Source organism: Taudactylus pleione, unplaced genomic scaffold (assembly GCF_031769625.1).
Source record: "Taudactylus pleione unplaced genomic scaffold, aTauple2 ptg000050l, whole genome shotgun sequence".
Taxonomy (NCBI): domain Eukaryota; kingdom Metazoa; phylum Chordata; class Amphibia; order Anura; family Myobatrachidae; genus Taudactylus; species Taudactylus pleione.
The window spans coordinates 2,639,929-2,658,198 of NW_028284452.1; the positions used below are offsets into that span (position 1 = coordinate 2,639,929).

The following is an 18,270-nucleotide window of genomic DNA, read 5'->3' on the forward strand; positions in this document are numbered from 1 at the left end:
CTTTATTGGGTAAGTTTTAGATAGTGAAAAGTTTTGCATGTCCACTCCATCAGATATAGTGTAGATGATTTCTATAGGGAACCTTCGATAGCTCAGCTGGTAGAGCGGAGGACTGTAGAGGAGTTTGGTACAGCAATCCTTAGGTCGCTGGTTCAATTCCGGCTCGAAGGAAACAATTTTTTTTTATTATCTTAGATGGCCACTTATGTAATTTTACACATTCTAAACCATGCAAACCATGCAAAACATAAACCCTTCTCCTAATTATGTTAAAATAAACACTTTAACACATGTGAGGTAGTTGTGGCCGAGTGGTTAAGGCGATGGACTAGAAATCCATTAGGGTCTCCCCGCGTAGGTTCAAAACCTGCCGACTACGTGCAGATTGATGTTTTCTTTTTCTTCAAATCTTGCAGCTAGTGATGCTAAGAGTGAGAACAGGCATTAGTGCATCAAAATATTTGGGATGCCAGTCTGTTCTCTTTTTTATCTTTCACACATTTTCTTCCATTCATTGAGCCTAAGCCCAGTCACTCTTAGCAGCCACACTGATTACCTTTTATTTATTTGGAAATGCATATTCAATGTCAACATTGAAAGAAATGTTTGTATATCTAGCAAAATATCAAAGACATTTGGCACACTAGAAGGTGCAAAATTAAGATCAATTGTTAGGAGATTAATCTGTTAATCTGTGAGTTCTAAGGTAGATACAAGACAAATTGTGTTTTGATATGGCATATTTTTGATTAGTTGATTTTAATTTACATAAAGAAATTAGCTTTCCATATTTTGGTTTGCTGCAAGATTATATTTGGGCTCCATTATTTCTTGAACAATTAAACAGTTAAAAAAACAAGCTAAATTTGAAAAGTGAAAAAGTGTTGATGTTTTAAAGCTATATCTAGCAAAATATCAAATACATTTGGTCATTAGAATGTGCAAAATTAAGCCCAATTGTTAGTAGATAAATCTGTTAATTTGTGAGTTCTAAGGTAGATACGATTTTGATATGGCATATTTTTGATTAGTTGATTTTAATTTACATATGCAACGTAGCTTTTTCTATATTTTGTTTTGCTGCAATATTATATTTGGGCCCCATTATTTCTTCAACAATTAAACACTTAAAAAAACAAGCTAAATTTGAAAAGTGAAAAAGTGTTGATATTTTAAAGTATCTCTAATCTTGATGTAAATGTGGCTACAGATGGAAGATCTATGAAAACTGCTTTCTAAACTAGCTGTTGCCAGATGATAGAAAAATAACAAATTTAAGTTAAACTTCTGGTGATATTTAGCAAATCATTAAGCATGATTATTTGTGATGCTTATGCAAAACAGGAATAAACATATAAATAACTTTTGTCTAGTTTAATTACTTTATTGGGTAAGTTTTAGATAGTGAAAAGTTTTACATGTCCACTCCATCAGATATAGTGTAGATGATTTCTATAGGGAACCTTCGATAGCTCAGCTGGTAGAGCGGAGGACTGTAGAGGAGTTTGGTACAGCAATCCTTAGGTCGCTGGTTCAATTCCGGCTCGAAGGAAACAATTTTTTTTTATTATCTTAGATGGCCATTTATGTAATTTTACACATTCTAAACCATGCAAACCATGCAAAACATAAACCCTTCTCCTAATTATGTTAAAATAAACACTTTAACACATGTGAGGTAGTTGTGGCCGAGTGGTTAAGGCGATGGACTAGAAATCCATTGGGGTCTCCCCGCGTAGGTTCAAATCCTGCCGACTACGTGCAGATTGATGTTTTCTTTTTCTTCAAATCTTGCAGCTAGTGATGCTAAGAGTGAGAACAGGCATTAGTGCATCAAAATATTTGGGATGCCAGTCTGTTCTCTTTTTTATCTTTCACACATTTTCTTCCATTCATTGAGCCTAAGCCCAGTCACTCTTAGCAGCCACACTGATTACCTTTTATTTATTTGGAAATGCATATTCAATGTCAACATTGAAAGAAATGTTTGTATATCTAGCAAAATATCAAAGACATTTGGCACACTAGAAGGTGCAAAATTAAGATCAATTGTTAGGAGATTAATCTGTTAATCTGTGAGTTCTAAGGTAGATACAAGACAAATTGTGTTTTGATATGGCATATTTTTGATTAGTTGATTTTAATTTACATAAAGAAATTAGCTTTCCATATTTTGGTTTGCTGCAAGATTATATTTGGGCTCCATTATTTCTTGAACAATTAAACAGTTAAAAAAACAAGCTAAATTTGAAAAGTGAAAAAGTGTTGATGTTTTAAAGCTATATCTAGCAAAATATCAAATACATTTGGTCATTAGAATGTGCAAAATTAAGCCCAATTGTTAGTAGATAAATCTGTTAATTTGTGAGTTCTAAGGTAGATACGATTTTGATATGGCATATTTTTGATTAGTTGATTTTAATTTACATATGCAACGTAGCTTTTTCTATATTTTGTTTTGCTGCAATATTATATTTGGGCCCCATTATTTCTTCAACAATTAAACACTTAAAAAAACAAGCTAAATTTGAAAAGTGAAAAAGTGTTGATATTTTAAAGTATCTCTAATCTTGATGTAAATGTGGCTACAGATGGAAGATCTATGAAAACTGCTTTCTAAACTAGCTGTTGCCAGATGATAGAAAAATAACAAATTTAAGTTAAACTTCTGGTGATATTTAGCAAATCATTAAGCATGATTATTTGTGATGCTTATGCAAAACAGGAATAAACATATAAATAACTTTTGTCTAGTTTAATTACTTTATTGGGTAAGTTTTAGATAGTGAAAAGTTTTACATGTCCACTCCATCAGATATAGTGTAGATGATTTCTATAGGGAACCTTCGATAGCTCAGCTGGTAGAGCGGAGGACTGTAGAGGAGTTTGGTACAGCAATCCTTAGGTCGCTGGTTCAATTCTGGCTCGAAGGAAACAATTTTTTTTTATTACCTTAGATGGCCATTTATGTAATTTTACACATTCTAAACCATGCAAACCATGCAAAACATAAACCATTCTCCTAATTATGTTAAAATAAACACTTTAACACATGTGAGGTAGTTGTGGCCGAGTGGTTAAGGCGATGGACTAGAAATCCATTGGGGTCTCCCTGTGTAGGTTCAAATCCTGCCGACTACGTGCAGATTGATGTTTTCTTTTTCTTCAAATTTTACCAAATCTTGCAGCTAGTGATGCTAAGAGTGAGAACAGGCATTAGTGCATCAAAATATTTGGGATGCCAGTCTGTTCTCTTTTTTATCTTTCACACATTTTCTTCCATTCATTGAGCCTAAGCCCAGTCACTCTTAGCAGCCACACTGATTACCTTTTATTTATTTGGAAATGCATATTCAATGTCAACATTGAAAGAAATGTTTGTATATCTAGCAAAATATCAAAGACATTTGGCACACTAGAAGGTGCAAAATTAAGATCAATTGTTAGGAGATTAATCTGTTAATCTGTGAGTTCTAAGGTAGATACAAGACAAATTGTGTTTTGATATGGCATATTTTTGATTAGTTGATTTTAATTTACATAAAGAAATTAGCTTTCCATATTTTGGTTTGCTGCAAGATTATATTTGGGCTCCATTATTTCTTGAACAATTAAACAGTTAAAAAAACAAGCTAAATTTGAAAAGTGAAAAAGTGTTGATGTTTTAAAGCTATATCTAGCAAAATATCAAATACATTTGGTCATTAGAATGTGCAAAATTAAGCCCAATTGTTAGTAGATAAATCTGTTAATTTGTGAGTTCTAAGGTAGATACGATTTTGATATGGCATATTTTTGATTAGTTGATTTTAATTTACATATGCAACGTAGCTTTTTCTATATTTTGTTTTGCTGCAATATTATATTTGGGCCCCATTATTTCTTCAACAATTAAACACTTAAAAAAACAAGCTAAATTTGAAAAGTGAAAAAGTGTTGATATTTTAAAGTATCTCTAATCTTGATGTAAATGTGGCTACAGATGGAAGATCTATGAAAACTGCTGTCTAAACTAGCTGTTGCCAGATGATAGAAAAATAACAAATTTAAGTTAAACTTCTGGTGATATTTAGCAAATCATTAAGCATGATTATTTGTGATGCTTATGCAAAACAGGAATAAACATATAAATAACTTTTGTCTAGTTTAATTACTTTATTGGGTAAGTTTTAGATAGTGAAAAGTTTTGCATGTCCACTCCATCAGATATAGTGTAGATGATTTCTATAGGGAACCTTCGATAGCTCAGCTGGTAGAGCGGAGGACTGTAGAGGAGTTTGGTACAGCAATCCTTAGGTCGCTGGTTCAATTCCGGCTCGAAGGAAACAATTTTTTTTTATTATCTTAGATGGCCATTTATGTAATTTTACACATTCTAAACCATGCAAACCATGCAAAACATAAACCCTTCTCCTAATTATGTTAAAATAAACACTTTAACACATGTGAGGTAGTTGTGGCCGAGTGGTTAAGGCGATGGACTAGAAATCCATTAGGGTCTCCCCGCGTAGGTTCAAAACCTGCCGACTACGTGCAGATTGATGTTTTCTTTTTCTTCAAATCTTGCAGCTAGTGATGCTAAGAGTGAGAACAGGCATTAGTGCATCAAAATATTTGGGATGCCAGTCTGTTCTCTTTTTTATCTTTCACACATTTTCTTCCATTCATTGAGCCTAAGCCCAGTCACTCTTAGCAGCCACACTGATTACCTTTTATTTATTTGGAAATGCATATTCAATGTCAACATTGAAAGAAATGTTTGTATATCTAGCAAAATATCAAAGACATTTGGCACACTAGAAGGTGCAAAATTAAGATCAATTGTTAGGAGATTAATCTGTTAATCTGTGAGTTCTAAGGTAGATACAAGACAAATTGTGTTTTGATATGGCATATTTTTGATTAGTTGATTTTAATTTACATAAAGAAATTAGCTTTCCATATTTTGGTTTGCTGCAAGATTATATTTGGGCTCCATTATTTCTTGAACAATTAAACAGTTAAAAAAACAAGCTAAATTTGAAAAGTGAAAAAGTGTTGATGTTTTAAAGCTATATCTAGCAAAATATCAAATACATTTGGTCATTAGAATGTGCAAAATTAAGCCCAATTGTTAGTAGATAAATCTGTTAATTTGTGAGTTCTAAGGTAGATACGATTTTGATATGGCATATTTTTGATTAGTTGATTTTAATTTACATATGCAACGTAGCTTTTTCTATATTTTGTTTTGCTGCAATATTATATTTGGGCCCCATTATTTCTTCAACAATTAAACACTTAAAAAAACAAGCTAAATTTGAAAAGTGAAAAAGTGTTGATATTTTAAAGTATCTCTAATCTTGATGTAAATGTGGCTACAGATGGAAGATCTATGAAAACTGCTTTCTAAACTAGCTGTTGCCAGATGATAGAAAAATAACAAATTTAAGTTAAACTTCTGGTGATATTTAGCAAATCATTAAGCATGATTATTTGTGATGCTTATGCAAAACAGGAATAAACATATAAATAACTTTTGTCTAGTTTAATTACTTTATTGGGTAAGTTTTAGATAGTGAAAAGTTTTACATGTCCACTCCATCAGATATAGTGTAGATGATTTCTATAGGGAACCTTCGATAGCTCAGCTGGTAGAGCGGAGGACTGTAGAGGAGTTTGGTACAGCAATCCTTAGGTCGCTGGTTCAATTCCGGCTCGAAGGAAACAATTTTTTTTTATTATCTTAGATGGCCATTTATGTAATTTTACACATTCTAAACCATGCAAACCATGCAAAACATAAACCCTTCTCCTAATTATGTTAAAATAAACACTTTAACACATGTGAGGTAGTTGTGGCCGAGTGGTTAAGGCGATGGACTAGAAATCCATTGGGGTCTCCCCGCGTAGGTTCAAATCCTGCCGACTACGTGCAGATTGATGTTTTCTTTTTCTTCAAATTTTACCAAATCTTGCAGCTAGTGATGCTAAGAGTGAGAACAGGCATTAGTGCATCAAAATATTTGGGATGCCAGTCTGTTCTCTTTTTTATCTTTCACACATTTTCTTCCATTCATTGAGCCTAAGCCCAGTCACTCTTAGCAGCCACACTGATTACCTTTTATTTATTTGGAAATGCATATTCAATGTCAACATTGAAAGAAATGTTTGTATATCTAGCAAAATATCAAAGACATTTGGCACACTAGAAGGTGCAAAATTAAGATCAATTGTTAGGAGATTAATCTGTTAATCTGTGAGTTCTAAGGTAGATACAAGACAAATTGTGTTTTGATATGGCATATTTTTGATTAGTTGATTTTAATTTACATAAAGAAATTAGCTTTCCATATTTTGGTTTGCTGCAAGATTATATTTGGGCTCCATTATTTCTTGAACAATTAAACAGTTAAAAAAACAAGCTAAATTTGAAAAGTGAAAAAGTGTTGATGTTTTAAAGCTATATCTAGCAAAATATCAAATACATTTGGTCATTAGAATGTGCAAAATTAAGCCCAATTGTTAGTAGATAAATCTGTTAATTTGTGAGTTCTAAGGTAGATACGATTTTGATATGGCATATTTTTGATTAGTTGATTTTAATTTACATATGCAACGTAGCTTTTTCTATATTTTGTTTTGCTGCAATATTATATTTGGGCCCCATTATTTCTTCAACAATTAAACACTTAAAAAAACAAGCTAAATTTGAAAAGTGAAAAAGTGTTGATATTTTAAAGTATCTCTAATCTTGATGTAAATGTGGCTACAGATGGAAGATCTATGAAAACTGCTTTCTAAACTAGCTGTTGCCAGATGATAGAAAAATAACAAATTTAAGTTAAACTTCTGGTGATATTTAGCAAATCATTAAGCATGATTATTTGTGATGCTTATGCAAAACAGGAATAAACATATAAATAACTTTTGTCTAGTTTAATTACTTTATTGGGTAAGTTTTAGATAGTGAAAAGTTTTACATGTCCACTCCATCAGATATAGTGTAGATGATTTCTATAGGGAACCTTCGATAGCTCAGCTGGTAGAGCGGAGGACTGTAGAGGAGTTTGGTACAGCAATCCTTAGGTCGCTGGTTCAATTCCGGCTCGAAGGAAACAATTTTTTTTTATTATCTTAGATGGCCATTTATGTAATTTTACACATTCTAAACCATGCAAACCATGCAAAACATAAACCCTTCTCCTAATTATGTTAAAATAAACACTTTAACACATGTGAGGTAGTTGTGGCCGAGTGGTTAAGGCGATGGACTAGAAATCCATTGGGGTCTCCACGCGTAGGTTCAAATCCTGCCGACTACGTGCAGATTGATGTTTTCTTTTTCTTCAAATTTTACCAAATCTTGCAGCTAGTGATGCTAAGAGTGAGAACAGGCATTAGTGCATCAAAATATTTGGGATGCCAGTCTGTTCTCTTTTTTATCTTTCACACATTTTCTTCCATTCATTGAGCCTAAGCCCAGTCACTCTTAGCAGCCACACTGATTACCTTTTATTTATTTGGAAATGCATATTCAATGTCAACATTGAAAGAAATGTTTGTATATCTAGCAAAATATCAAAGACATTTGGCACACTAGAAGGTGCAAAATTAAGATCAATTGTTAGGAGATTAATCTGTTAATCTGTGAGTTCTAAGGTAGATACAAGACAAATTGTGTTTTGATATGGCATATTTTTGATTTGTTGATTTTAATTTACATAAAGAAATTAGCTTTCCATATTTTGGTTTGCTGCAAGATTATATTTGGGCTCCATTATTTCTTGAACAATTAAACAGTTAAAAAAACAAGCTAAATTTGAAAAGTGAAAAAGTGTTGATGTTTTAAAGCTATATCTAGCAAAATATCAAATACATTTGGTCATTAGAATGTGCAAAATTAAGCCCAATTGTTAGTAGATAAATCTGTTAATTTGTGAGTTCTAAGGTAGATACGATTTTGATATGGCATATTTTTGATTAGTTGATTTTAATTTACATATGCAACGTAGCTTTTTCTATATTTTGTTTTGCTGCAATATTATATTTGGGCCCCATTATTTCTTCAACAATTAAACACTTAAAAAAACAAGCTAAATTTGAAAAGTGAAAAAGTGTTGATATTTTAAAGTATCTCTAATCTTGATGTAAATGTGGCTACAGATGGAAGATCTATGAAAACTGCTGTCTAAACTAGCTGTTGCCAGATGATAGAAAAATAACAAATTTAAGTTAAACTTCTGGTGATATTTAGCAAATCATTAAGCATGATTATTTGTGATGCTTATGCAAAACAGGAATAAACATATAAATAACTTTTGTCTAGTTTAATTACTTTATTGGGTAAGTTTTAGATAGTGAAAAGTTTTACATGTCCACTCCATCAGATATAGTGTAGATGATTTCTATAGGGAACCTTCGATAGCTCAGCTGGTAGAGCGGAGGACTGTAGAGGAGTTTGGTACAGCAATCCTTAGGTCGCTGGTTCAATTCCGGCTCAAAGGAAACAATTTTTTTTTATTATCTTAGATGGCCATTTATGTAATTTTACACATTCTAAACCATGCAAACCATGCAAAACATAAACCCTTCTCCTAATTATGTTAAAATAAACACTTTAACACATGTGAGGTAGTTGTGGCCGAGTGGTTAAGGCGATGGACTAGAAATCCATTGGGGTCTCCCCGCGTAGGTTCAAATCCTGCCGACTACGTGCAGATTGATGTTTTCTTTTTCTTCAAATTTTACCAAATCTTGCAGCTAGTGATGCTAAGAGTGAGAACAGGCATTAGTGCATCAAAATATTTGGGATGCCAGTCTGTTCTCTTTTTTATCTTTCACACATTTTCTTCCATTCATTGAGCCTAAGCCCAGTCACTCTTAGCAGCCACACTGATTACCTTTTATTTATTTGGAAATGCATATTCAATGTCAACATTGAAAGAAATGTTTGTATATCTAGCAAAATATCAAAGACATTTGGCACACTAGAAGGTGCAAAATTAAGATCAATTGTTAGGAGATTAATCTGTTAATCTGTGAGTTCTAAGGTAGATACAAGACAAATTGTGTTTTGATATGGCATATTTTTGATTTGTTGATTTTAATTTACATAAAGAAATTAGCTTTCCATATTTTGGTTTGCTGCAAGATTATATTTGGGCTCCATTATTTCTTGAACAATTAAACAGTTAAAAAAACAAGCTAAATTTGAAAAGTGAAAAAGTGTTGATGTTTTAAAGCTATATCTAGCAAAATATCAAATACATTTGGTCATTAGAATGTGCAAAATTAAGCCCAATTGTTAGTAGATAAATCTGTTAATTTGTGAGTTCTAAGGTAGATACGATTTTGATATGGCATATTTTTGATTAGTTGATTTTAATTTACATATGCAACGTAGCTTTTTCTATATTTTGTTTTGCTGCAATATTATATTTGGGCCCCATTATTTCTTCAACAATTAAACACTTAAAAAAACAAGCTAAATTTGAAAAGTGAAAAAGTGTTGATATTTTAAAGTATCTCTAATCTTGATGTAAATGTGGCTACAGATGGAAGATCTATGAAAACTGCTGTCTAAACTAGCTGTTGCCAGATGATAGAAAAATAACAAATTTAAGTTAAACTTCTGGTGATATTTAGCAAATCATTAAGCATGATTATTTGTGATGCTTATGCAAAACAGGAATAAACATATAAATAACTTTTGTCTAGTTTAATTACTTTATTGGGTAAGTTTTAGATAGTGAAAAGTTTTACATGTCCACTCCATCAGATATAGTGTAGATGATTTCTATAGGGAACCTTCGATAGCTCAGCTGGTAGAGCGGAGGACTGTAGAGGAGTTTGGTACAGCAATCCTTAGGTCGCTGGTTCAATTCCGGCTCGAAGGAAACAATTTTTTTTTATTATCTTAGATGGCCATTTATGTAATTTTACACATTCTAAACCATGCAAACCATGCAAAACATAAACCCTTCTCCTAATTATGTTAAAATAAACACTTTAACACATGTGAGGTAGTTGTGGCCGAGTGGTTAAGGCGATGGACTAGAAATCCATTGGGGTCTCCCCGCGTAGGTTCAAATCCTGCCGACTACGTGCAGATTGATGTTTTCTTTTTCTTCAAATTTTACCAAATCTTGCAGCTAGTGATGCTAAGAGTGAGAACAGGCATTAGTGCATCAAAATATTTGGGATGCCAGTCTGTTCTCTTTTTTATCTTTCACACATTTTCTTCCATTCATTGAGCCTAAGCCCAGTCACTCTTAGCAGCCACACTGATTACCTTTTATTTATTTGGAAATGCATATTCAATGTCAACATTGAAAGAAATGTTTGTATATCTAGCAAAATATCAAAGACATTTGGCACACTAGAAGGTGCAAAATTAAGATCAATTGTTAGGAGATTAATCTGTTAATCTGTGAGTTCTAAGGTAGATACAAGACAAATTGTGTTTTGATATGGCATATTTTTGATTTGTTGATTTTAATTTACATAAAGAAATTAGCTTTCCATATTTTGGTTTGCTGCAAGATTATATTTGGGCTCCATTATTTCTTGAACAATTAAACAGTTAAAAAAACAAGCTAAATTTGAAAAGTGAAAAAGTGTTGATGTTTTAAAGCTATATCTAGCAAAATATCAAATACATTTGGTCATTAGAATGTGCAAAATTAAGCCCAATTGTTAGTAGATAAATCTGTTAATTTGTGAGTTCTAAGGTAGATACGATTTTGATATGGCATATTTTTGATTAGTTGATTTTAATTTACATATGCAACGTAGCTTTTTCTATATTTTGTTTTGCTGCAATATTATATTTGGGCCCCATTATTTCTTCAACAATTAAACACTTAAAAAAACAAGCTAAATTTGAAAAGTGAAAAAGTGTTGATATTTTAAAGTATCTCTAATCTTGATGTAAATGTGGCTACAGATGGAAGATCTATGAAAACTGCTGTCTAAACTAGCTGTTGCCAGATGATAGAAAAATAACAAATTTAAGTTAAACTTCTGGTGATATTTAGCAAATCATTAAGCATGATTATTTGTGATGCTTATGCAAAACAGGAATAAACATATAAATAACTTTTGTCTAGTTTAATTACTTTATTGGGTAAGTTTTAGATAGTGAAAAGTTTTACATGTCCACTCCATCAGATATAGTGTAGATGATTTCTATAGGGAACCTTCGATAGCTCAGCTGGTAGAGCGGAGGACTGTAGAGGAGTTTGGTACAGCAATCCTTAGGTCGCTGGTTCAATTCCGGCTCAAAGGAAACAATTTTTTTTTATTATCTTAGATGGCCATTTATGTAATTTTACACATTCTAAACCATGCAAACCATGCAAAACATAAACCCTTCTCCTAATTATGTTAAAATAAACACTTTAACACATGTGAGGTAGTTGTGGCCGAGTGGTTAAGGCGATGGACTAGAAATCCATTGGGGTCTCCCCGCGTAGGTTCAAATCCTGCCGACTACGTGCAGATTGATGTTTTCTTTTTCTTCAAATTTTACCAAATCTTGCAGCTAGTGATGCTAAGAGTGAGAACAGGCATTAGTGCATCAAAATATTTGGGATGCCAGTCTGTTCTCTTTTTTATCTTTCACACATTTTCTTCCATTCATTGAGCCTAAGCCCAGTCACTCTTAGCAGCCACACTGATTACCTTTTAGTTATTTGGAAATGCATATTCAATGTCAACATTGAAAGAAATGTTTGTATATCTAGCAAAATATCAAAGACATTTGGCACACTAGAAGGTGCAAAATTAAGATCAATTGTTAGGAGATTAATCTGTTAATCTGTGAGTTCTAAGGTAGATACAAGACAAATTGTGTTTTGATATGGCATATTTTTGATTTGTTGATTTTAATTTACATAAAGAAATTAGCTTTCCATATTTTGGTTTGCTGCAAGATTATATTTGGGCTCCATTATTTCTTGAACAATTAAACAGTTAAAAAAACAAGCTAAATTTGAAAAGTGAAAAAGTGTTGATGTTTTAAAGCTATATCTAGCAAAATATCAAATACATTTGGTCATTAGAATGTGCAAAATTAAGCCCAATTGTTAGTAGATAAATCTGTTAATTTGTGAGTTCTAAGGTAGATACGATTTTGATATGGCATATTTTTGATTAGTTGATTTTAATTTACATATGCAACGTAGCTTTTTCTATATTTTGTTTTGCTGCAATATTATATTTGGGCCCCATTATTTCTTCAACAATTAAACACTTAAAAAAACAAGCTAAATTTGAAAAGTGAAAAAGTGTTGATATTTTAAAGTATCTCTAATCTTGATGTAAATGTGGCTACAGATGGAAGATCTATGAAAACTGCTGTCTAAACTAGCTGTTGCCAGATGATAGAAAAATAACAAATTTAAGTTAAACTTCTGGTGATATTTAGCAAATCATTAAGCATGATTATTTGTGATGCTTATGCAAAACAGGAATAAACATATAAATAACTTTTGTCTAGTTTAATTACTTTATTGGGTAAGTTTTAGATAGTGAAAAGTTTTGCATGTCCACTCCATCAGATATAGTGTAGATGATTTCTATAGGGAACCTTCGATAGCTCAGCTGGTAGAGCGGAGGACTGTAGAGGAGTTTGGTACAGCAATCCTTAGGTCGCTGGTTCAATTCCGGCTCGAAGGAAACAATTTTTTTTTATTATCTTAGATGGCCATTTATGTAATTTTACACATTCTAAACCATGCAAACCATGCAAAACATAAACCCTTCTCCTAATTATGTTAAAATAAACACTTTAACACATGTGAGGTAGTTGTGGCCGAGTGGTTAAGGCGATGGACTAGAAATCCATTGGGGTCTCCCCGCGTAGGTTCAAAACCTGCCGACTACGTGCAGATTGATGTTTTCTTTTTCTTCAAATCTTGCAGCTAGTGATGCTAAGAGTGAGAACAGGCATTAGTGCATCAAAATATTTGGGATGCCAGTCTGTTCTCTTTTTTATCTTTCACACATTTTCTTCCATTCATTGAGCCTAAGCCCAGTCACTCTTAGCAGCCACACTGATTACCTTTTATTTATTTGGAAATGCATATTCAATGTCAACATTGAAAGAAATGTTTGTATATCTAGCAAAATATCAAAGACATTTGGCACACTAGAAGGTGCAAAATTAAGATCAATTGTTAGGAGATTAATCTGTTAATCTGTGAGTTCTAAGGTAGATACAAGACAAATTGTGTTTTGATATGGCATATTTTTGATTAGTTGATTTTAATTTACATAAAGAAATTAGCTTTCCATATTTTGGTTTGCTGCAAGATTATATTTGGGCTCCATTATTTCTTGAACAATTAAACAGTTAAAAAAACAAGCTAAATTTGAAAAGTGAAAAAGTGTTGATGTTTTAAAGCTATATCTAGCAAAATATCAAATACATTTGGTCATTAGAATGTGCAAAATTAAGCCCAATTGTTAGTAGATAAATCTGTTAATTTGTGAGTTCTAAGGTAGATACGATTTTGATATGGCATATTTTTGATTAGTTGATTTTAATTTACATATGCAACGTAGCTTTTTCTATATTTTGTTTTGCTGCAATATTATATTTGGGCCCCATTATTTCTTCAACAATTAAACACTTAAAAAAACAAGCTAAATTTGAAAAGTGAAAAAGTGTTGATATTTTAAAGTATCTCTAATCTTGATGTAAATGTGGCTACAGATGGAAGATCTATGAAAACTGCTTTCTAAACTAGCTGTTGCCAGATGATAGAAAAATAACAAATTTAAGTTAAACTTCTGGTGATATTTAGCAAATCATTAAGCATGATTATTTGTGATGCTTATGCAAAACAGGAATAAACATATAAATAACTTTTGTCTAGTTTAATTACTTTATTGGGTAAGTTTTAGATAGTGAAAAGTTTTACATGTCCACTCCATCAGATATAGTGTAGATGATTTCTATAGGGAACCTTCGATAGCTCAGCTGGTAGAGCGGAGGACTGTAGAGGAGTTTGGTACAGCAATCCTTAGGTCGCTGGTTCAATTCTGGCTCGAAGGAAACAATTTTTTTTTATTATCTTAGATGGCCATTTATGTAATTTTACACATTCTAAACCATGCAAACCATGCAAAACATAAACCCTTCTCCTAATTATGTTAAAATAAACACTTTAACACATGTGAGGTAGTTGTGGCCGAGTGGTTAAGGCGATGGACTAGAAATCCATTGGGGTCTCCCCGCGTAGGTTCAAATCCTGCCGACTACGTGCAGATTGATGTTTTCTTTTTCTTCAAATTTTACCAAATCTTGCAGCTAGTGATGCTAAGAGTGAGAACAGGCATTAGTGCATCAAAATATTTGGGATGCCAGTCTGTTCTCTTTTTTATCTTTCACACATTTTCTTCCATTCATTGAGCCTAAGCCCAGTCACTCTTAGCAGCCACACTGATTACCTTTTATTTATTTGGAAATGCATATTCAATGTCAACATTGAAAGAAATGTTTGTATATCTAGCAAAATATCAAAGACATTTGGCACACTAGAAGGTGCAAAATTAAGATCAATTGTTAGGAGATTAATCTGTTAATCTGTGAGTTCTAAGGTAGATACAAGACAAATTGTGTTTTGATATGGCATATTTTTGATTAGTTGATTTTAATTTACATAAAGAAATTAGCTTTCCATATTTTGGTTTGCTGCAAGATTATATTTGGGCTCCATTATTTCTTGAACAATTAAACAGTTAAAAAAACAAGCTAAATTTGAAAAGTGAAAAAGTGTTGATGTTTTAAAGCTATATCTAGCAAAATATCAAATACATTTGGTCATTAGAATGTGCAAAATTAAGCCCAATTGTTAGTAGATAAATCTGTTAATTTGTGAGTTCTAAGGTAGATACGATTTTGATATGGCATATTTTTGATTAGTTGATTTTAATTTACATATGCAACGTAGCTTTTTCTATATTTTGTTTTGCTGCAATATTATATTTGGGCCCCATTATTTCTTCAACAATTAAACACTTAAAAAAACAAGCTAAATTTGAAAAGTGAAAAAGTGTTGATATTTTAAAGTATCTCTAATCTTGATGTAAATGTGGCTACAGATGGAAGATCTATGAAAACTGCTGTCTAAACTAGCTGTTGCCAGATGATAGAAAAATAACAAATTTAAGTTAAACTTCTGGTGATATTTAGCAAATCATTAAGCATGATTATTTGTGATGCTTATGCAAAACAGGAATAAACATATAAATAACTTTTGTCTAGTTTAATTACTTTATTGGGTAAGTTTTAGATAGTGAAAAGTTTTGCATGTCCACTCCATCAGATATAGTGTAGATGATTTCTATAGGGAACCTTCGATAGCTCAGCTGGTAGAGCGGAGGACTGTAGAGAAGTTTGGTACAGCAATCCTTAGGTCGAAGGAAACAATTTTTTTTTATTATCTTAGATGGCCATTTATGTAATTTTACACATTCTAAACCATGCAAACCATGCAAAACATAAACCCTTCTCCTAATTATGTTAAAATAAACACTTTAACACATGTGAGGTAGTTGTGGCCGAGTGGTTAAGGCGATGGACTAGAAATCCATTGGGGTCTCCCCGCGTAGGTTCAAAACCTGCCGACTACGTGCAGATTGATGTTTTCTTTTTCTTCAAATCTTGCAGCTAGTGATGCTAAGAGTGAGAACAGGCATTAGTGCATCAAAATATTTGGGATGCCAGTCTGTTCTCTTTTTTATCTTTCACACATTTTCTTCCATTCATTGAGCCTAAGCCCAGTCACTCTTAGCAGCCACACTGATTACCTTTTATTTATTTGGAAATGCATATTCAATGTCAACATTGAAAGAAATGTTTGTATATCTAGCAAAATATCAAAGACATTTGGCACACTAGAAGGTGCAAAATTAAGATCAATTGTTAGGAGATTAATCTGTTAATCTGTGAGTTCTAAGGTAGATACAAGACAAATTGTGTTTTGATATGGCATATTTTTGATTAGTTGATTTTAATTTACATAAAGAAATTAGCTTTCCATATTTTGGTTTGCTGCAAGATTATATTTGGGCTCCATTATTTCTTGAACAATTAAACAGTTAAAAAAACAAGCTAAATTTGAAAAGTGAAAAAGTGTTGATGTTTTAAAGCTATATCTAGCAAAATATCAAATACATTTGGTCATTAGAATGTGCAAAATTAAGCCCAATTGTTAGTAGATAAATCTGTTAATTTGTGAGTTCTAAGGTAGATACGATTTTGATATGGCATATTTTTGATTAGTTGATTTTAATTTACATATGCAACGTAGCTTTTTCTATATTTTGTTTTGCTGCAATATTATATTTGGGCCCCATTATTTCTTCAACAATTAAACACTTAAAAAAACAAGCTAAATTTGAAAAGTGAAAAAGTGTTGATATTTTAAAGTATCTCTAATCTTGATGTAAATGTGGCTACAGATGGAAGATCTATGAAAACTGCTTTCTAAACTAGCTGTTGCCAGATGATAGAAAAATAACAAATTTAAGTTAAACTTCTGGTGATATTTAGCAAATCATTAAGCATGATTATTTGTGATGCTTATGCAAAACAGGAATAAACATATAAATAACTTTTGTCTAGTTTAATTACTTTATTGGGTAAGTTTTAGATAGTGAAAAGTTTTACATGTCCACTCCATCAGATATAGTGTAGATGATTTCTATAGGGAACCTTCGATAGCTCAGCTGGTAGAGCGGAGGACTGTAGAGGAGTTTGGTACAGCAATCCTTAGGTCGCTGGTTCAATTCCGGCTCGAAGGAAACAATTTTTTTTTATTATCTTAGATGGCCATTTATGTAATTTTACACATTCTAAACCATGCAAACCATGCAAAACATAAACCCTTCTCCTAATTATGTTAAAATAAACACTTTAACACATGTGAGGTAGTTGTGGCCGAGTGGTTAAGGCGATGGACTAGAAATCCATTGGGGTCTCCCCGCGTAGGTTCAAATCCTGCCGACTACGTGCAGATTGATGTTTTCTTTTTCTTCAAATTTTACCAAATCTTGCAGCTAGTGATGCTAAGAGTGAGAACAGGCATTAGTGCATCAAAATATTTGGGATGCCAGTCTGTTCTCTTTTTTATCTTTCACACATTTTCTTCCATTCATTGAGCCTAAGCCCAGTCACTCTTAGCAGCCACACTGATTACCTTTTATTTATTTGGAAATGCATATTCAATGTCAACATTGAAAGAAATGTTTGTATATCTAGCAAAATATCAAAGACATTTGGCACACTAGAAGGTGCAAAATTAAGATCAATTGTTAGGAGATTAATCTGTTAATCTGTGAGTTCTAAGGTAGATACAAGACAAATTGTGTTTTGATATGGCATATTTTTGATTTGTTGATTTTAATTTACATAAAGAAATTAGCTTTCCATATTTTGGTTTGCTGCAAGATTATATTTGGGCTCCATTATTTCTTGAACAATTAAACAGTTAAAAAAACAAGCTAAATTTGAAAAGTGAAAAAGTGTTGATGTTTTAAAGCTATATCTAGCAAAATATCAAATACATTTGGTCATTAGAATGTGCAAAATTAAGCCCAATTGTTAGTAGATAAATCTGTTAATTTGTGAGTTCTAAGGTAGATACGATTTTGATATGGCATATTTTTGATTAGTTGATTTTAATTTACATATGCAACGTAGCTTTTTCTATATTTTGTTTTGCTGCAATATTATATTTGGGCCCCATTATTTCTTCAACAATTAAACACTTAAAAAAACAAGCTAAATTTGAAAAGTGAAAAAGTGTTGATATTTTAAAGTATCTCTAATCTTGATGTAAATGTGGCTACAGATGGAAGATCTATGAAAACTGCTGTCTAAACTAGCTGTTGCCAGATGATAGAAAAATAACAAATTTAAGTTAAACTTCTGGTGATATTTAGCAAATCATTAAGCATGATTATTTGTGATGCTTATGCAAAACAGGAATAAACATATAAATAACTTTTGTCTAGTTTAATTACTTTATTGGGTAAGTTTTAGATAGTGAAAAGTTTTGCATGTCCACTCCATCAGATATAGTGTAGATGATTTCTATAGGGAACCTTCGATAGCTCAGCTGGTAGAGCGGAGGACTGTAGAGGAGTTTGGTACAGCAATCCTTAGGTCGCTGGTTCAATTCCGGCTCGAAGGAAACAATTTTTTTTTATTATCTTAGATGGCCATTTATGTAATTTTACACATTCTAAACCATGCAAACCATGCAAAACATAAACCCT

At 32.2% G+C, this 18,270-nt stretch overlaps 26 non-coding genes across 26 annotated transcripts; all 26 read left to right on the top strand.

The window, feature by feature from the left end:
- Positions 1-81: 81 nt before the first annotated feature.
- TRNAY-GUA (transfer RNA tyrosine (anticodon GUA)) lies at positions 82-171 on the top strand. Its single transcript is given in 2 exon segments — positions 82-118; positions 136-171. It is a non-coding gene; the product is annotated as a tRNA-Tyr (tRNA).
- A 126-nt stretch (positions 172-297) lies between these two features.
- Positions 298-379, top strand: TRNAS-AGA (transfer RNA serine (anticodon AGA)). Its single transcript has one exon. It is a non-coding gene; the product is annotated as a tRNA-Ser (tRNA).
- Positions 380-1,462: 1,083 nt separating this feature from the next.
- On the top strand, positions 1,463-1,552 carry TRNAY-GUA (transfer RNA tyrosine (anticodon GUA)). Its single transcript is given in 2 exon segments — positions 1,463-1,499; positions 1,517-1,552. It is a non-coding gene; the product is annotated as a tRNA-Tyr (tRNA).
- Positions 1,553-1,678: 126 nt separating this feature from the next.
- Positions 1,679-1,760, top strand: TRNAS-AGA (transfer RNA serine (anticodon AGA)). The gene has a single exon. It is a non-coding gene; the product is annotated as a tRNA-Ser (tRNA).
- Positions 1,761-2,843: 1,083 nt separating this feature from the next.
- Positions 2,844-2,933, top strand: TRNAY-GUA (transfer RNA tyrosine (anticodon GUA)). The gene is given in 2 exon segments: positions 2,844-2,880; positions 2,898-2,933. It is a non-coding gene; the product is annotated as a tRNA-Tyr (tRNA).
- A 126-nt stretch (positions 2,934-3,059) lies between these two features.
- On the top strand, positions 3,060-3,141 carry TRNAS-AGA (transfer RNA serine (anticodon AGA)). Its single transcript has one exon. It is a non-coding gene; the product is annotated as a tRNA-Ser (tRNA).
- A 1,093-nt stretch (positions 3,142-4,234) lies between these two features.
- On the top strand, positions 4,235-4,324 carry TRNAY-GUA (transfer RNA tyrosine (anticodon GUA)). The gene is given in 2 exon segments: positions 4,235-4,271; positions 4,289-4,324. It is a non-coding gene; the product is annotated as a tRNA-Tyr (tRNA).
- A 126-nt stretch (positions 4,325-4,450) lies between these two features.
- Positions 4,451-4,532, top strand: TRNAS-AGA (transfer RNA serine (anticodon AGA)). The gene has a single exon. It is a non-coding gene; the product is annotated as a tRNA-Ser (tRNA).
- Positions 4,533-5,615: 1,083 nt separating this feature from the next.
- On the top strand, positions 5,616-5,705 carry TRNAY-GUA (transfer RNA tyrosine (anticodon GUA)). Its single transcript is given in 2 exon segments — positions 5,616-5,652; positions 5,670-5,705. It is a non-coding gene; the product is annotated as a tRNA-Tyr (tRNA).
- A 126-nt stretch (positions 5,706-5,831) lies between these two features.
- TRNAS-AGA (transfer RNA serine (anticodon AGA)) lies at positions 5,832-5,913 on the top strand. Its single transcript has one exon. It is a non-coding gene; the product is annotated as a tRNA-Ser (tRNA).
- A 1,093-nt stretch (positions 5,914-7,006) lies between these two features.
- On the top strand, positions 7,007-7,096 carry TRNAY-GUA (transfer RNA tyrosine (anticodon GUA)). The gene is given in 2 exon segments: positions 7,007-7,043; positions 7,061-7,096. It is a non-coding gene; the product is annotated as a tRNA-Tyr (tRNA).
- A 126-nt stretch (positions 7,097-7,222) lies between these two features.
- TRNAS-AGA (transfer RNA serine (anticodon AGA)) lies at positions 7,223-7,304 on the top strand. Its single transcript has one exon. It is a non-coding gene; the product is annotated as a tRNA-Ser (tRNA).
- A 1,093-nt stretch (positions 7,305-8,397) lies between these two features.
- Positions 8,398-8,487, top strand: TRNAY-GUA (transfer RNA tyrosine (anticodon GUA)). The gene is given in 2 exon segments: positions 8,398-8,434; positions 8,452-8,487. It is a non-coding gene; the product is annotated as a tRNA-Tyr (tRNA).
- Positions 8,488-8,613: 126 nt separating this feature from the next.
- On the top strand, positions 8,614-8,695 carry TRNAS-AGA (transfer RNA serine (anticodon AGA)). Its single transcript has one exon. It is a non-coding gene; the product is annotated as a tRNA-Ser (tRNA).
- A 1,093-nt stretch (positions 8,696-9,788) lies between these two features.
- On the top strand, positions 9,789-9,878 carry TRNAY-GUA (transfer RNA tyrosine (anticodon GUA)). The gene is given in 2 exon segments: positions 9,789-9,825; positions 9,843-9,878. It is a non-coding gene; the product is annotated as a tRNA-Tyr (tRNA).
- Positions 9,879-10,004: 126 nt separating this feature from the next.
- Positions 10,005-10,086, top strand: TRNAS-AGA (transfer RNA serine (anticodon AGA)). Its single transcript has one exon. It is a non-coding gene; the product is annotated as a tRNA-Ser (tRNA).
- A 1,093-nt stretch (positions 10,087-11,179) lies between these two features.
- On the top strand, positions 11,180-11,269 carry TRNAY-GUA (transfer RNA tyrosine (anticodon GUA)). Its single transcript is given in 2 exon segments — positions 11,180-11,216; positions 11,234-11,269. It is a non-coding gene; the product is annotated as a tRNA-Tyr (tRNA).
- Positions 11,270-11,395: 126 nt separating this feature from the next.
- TRNAS-AGA (transfer RNA serine (anticodon AGA)) lies at positions 11,396-11,477 on the top strand. Its single transcript has one exon. It is a non-coding gene; the product is annotated as a tRNA-Ser (tRNA).
- Positions 11,478-12,570: 1,093 nt separating this feature from the next.
- Positions 12,571-12,660, top strand: TRNAY-GUA (transfer RNA tyrosine (anticodon GUA)). The gene is given in 2 exon segments: positions 12,571-12,607; positions 12,625-12,660. It is a non-coding gene; the product is annotated as a tRNA-Tyr (tRNA).
- A 126-nt stretch (positions 12,661-12,786) lies between these two features.
- TRNAS-AGA (transfer RNA serine (anticodon AGA)) lies at positions 12,787-12,868 on the top strand. Its single transcript has one exon. It is a non-coding gene; the product is annotated as a tRNA-Ser (tRNA).
- Positions 12,869-13,951: 1,083 nt separating this feature from the next.
- TRNAY-GUA (transfer RNA tyrosine (anticodon GUA)) lies at positions 13,952-14,041 on the top strand. The gene is given in 2 exon segments: positions 13,952-13,988; positions 14,006-14,041. It is a non-coding gene; the product is annotated as a tRNA-Tyr (tRNA).
- Positions 14,042-14,167: 126 nt separating this feature from the next.
- On the top strand, positions 14,168-14,249 carry TRNAS-AGA (transfer RNA serine (anticodon AGA)). The gene has a single exon. It is a non-coding gene; the product is annotated as a tRNA-Ser (tRNA).
- Positions 14,250-15,539: 1,290 nt separating this feature from the next.
- Positions 15,540-15,621, top strand: TRNAS-AGA (transfer RNA serine (anticodon AGA)). The gene has a single exon. It is a non-coding gene; the product is annotated as a tRNA-Ser (tRNA).
- Positions 15,622-16,704: 1,083 nt separating this feature from the next.
- Positions 16,705-16,794, top strand: TRNAY-GUA (transfer RNA tyrosine (anticodon GUA)). The gene is given in 2 exon segments: positions 16,705-16,741; positions 16,759-16,794. It is a non-coding gene; the product is annotated as a tRNA-Tyr (tRNA).
- Positions 16,795-16,920: 126 nt separating this feature from the next.
- Positions 16,921-17,002, top strand: TRNAS-AGA (transfer RNA serine (anticodon AGA)). Its single transcript has one exon. It is a non-coding gene; the product is annotated as a tRNA-Ser (tRNA).
- A 1,093-nt stretch (positions 17,003-18,095) lies between these two features.
- On the top strand, positions 18,096-18,185 carry TRNAY-GUA (transfer RNA tyrosine (anticodon GUA)). The gene is given in 2 exon segments: positions 18,096-18,132; positions 18,150-18,185. It is a non-coding gene; the product is annotated as a tRNA-Tyr (tRNA).
- The last annotated feature ends 85 nt before the right edge of the window (positions 18,186-18,270 follow it).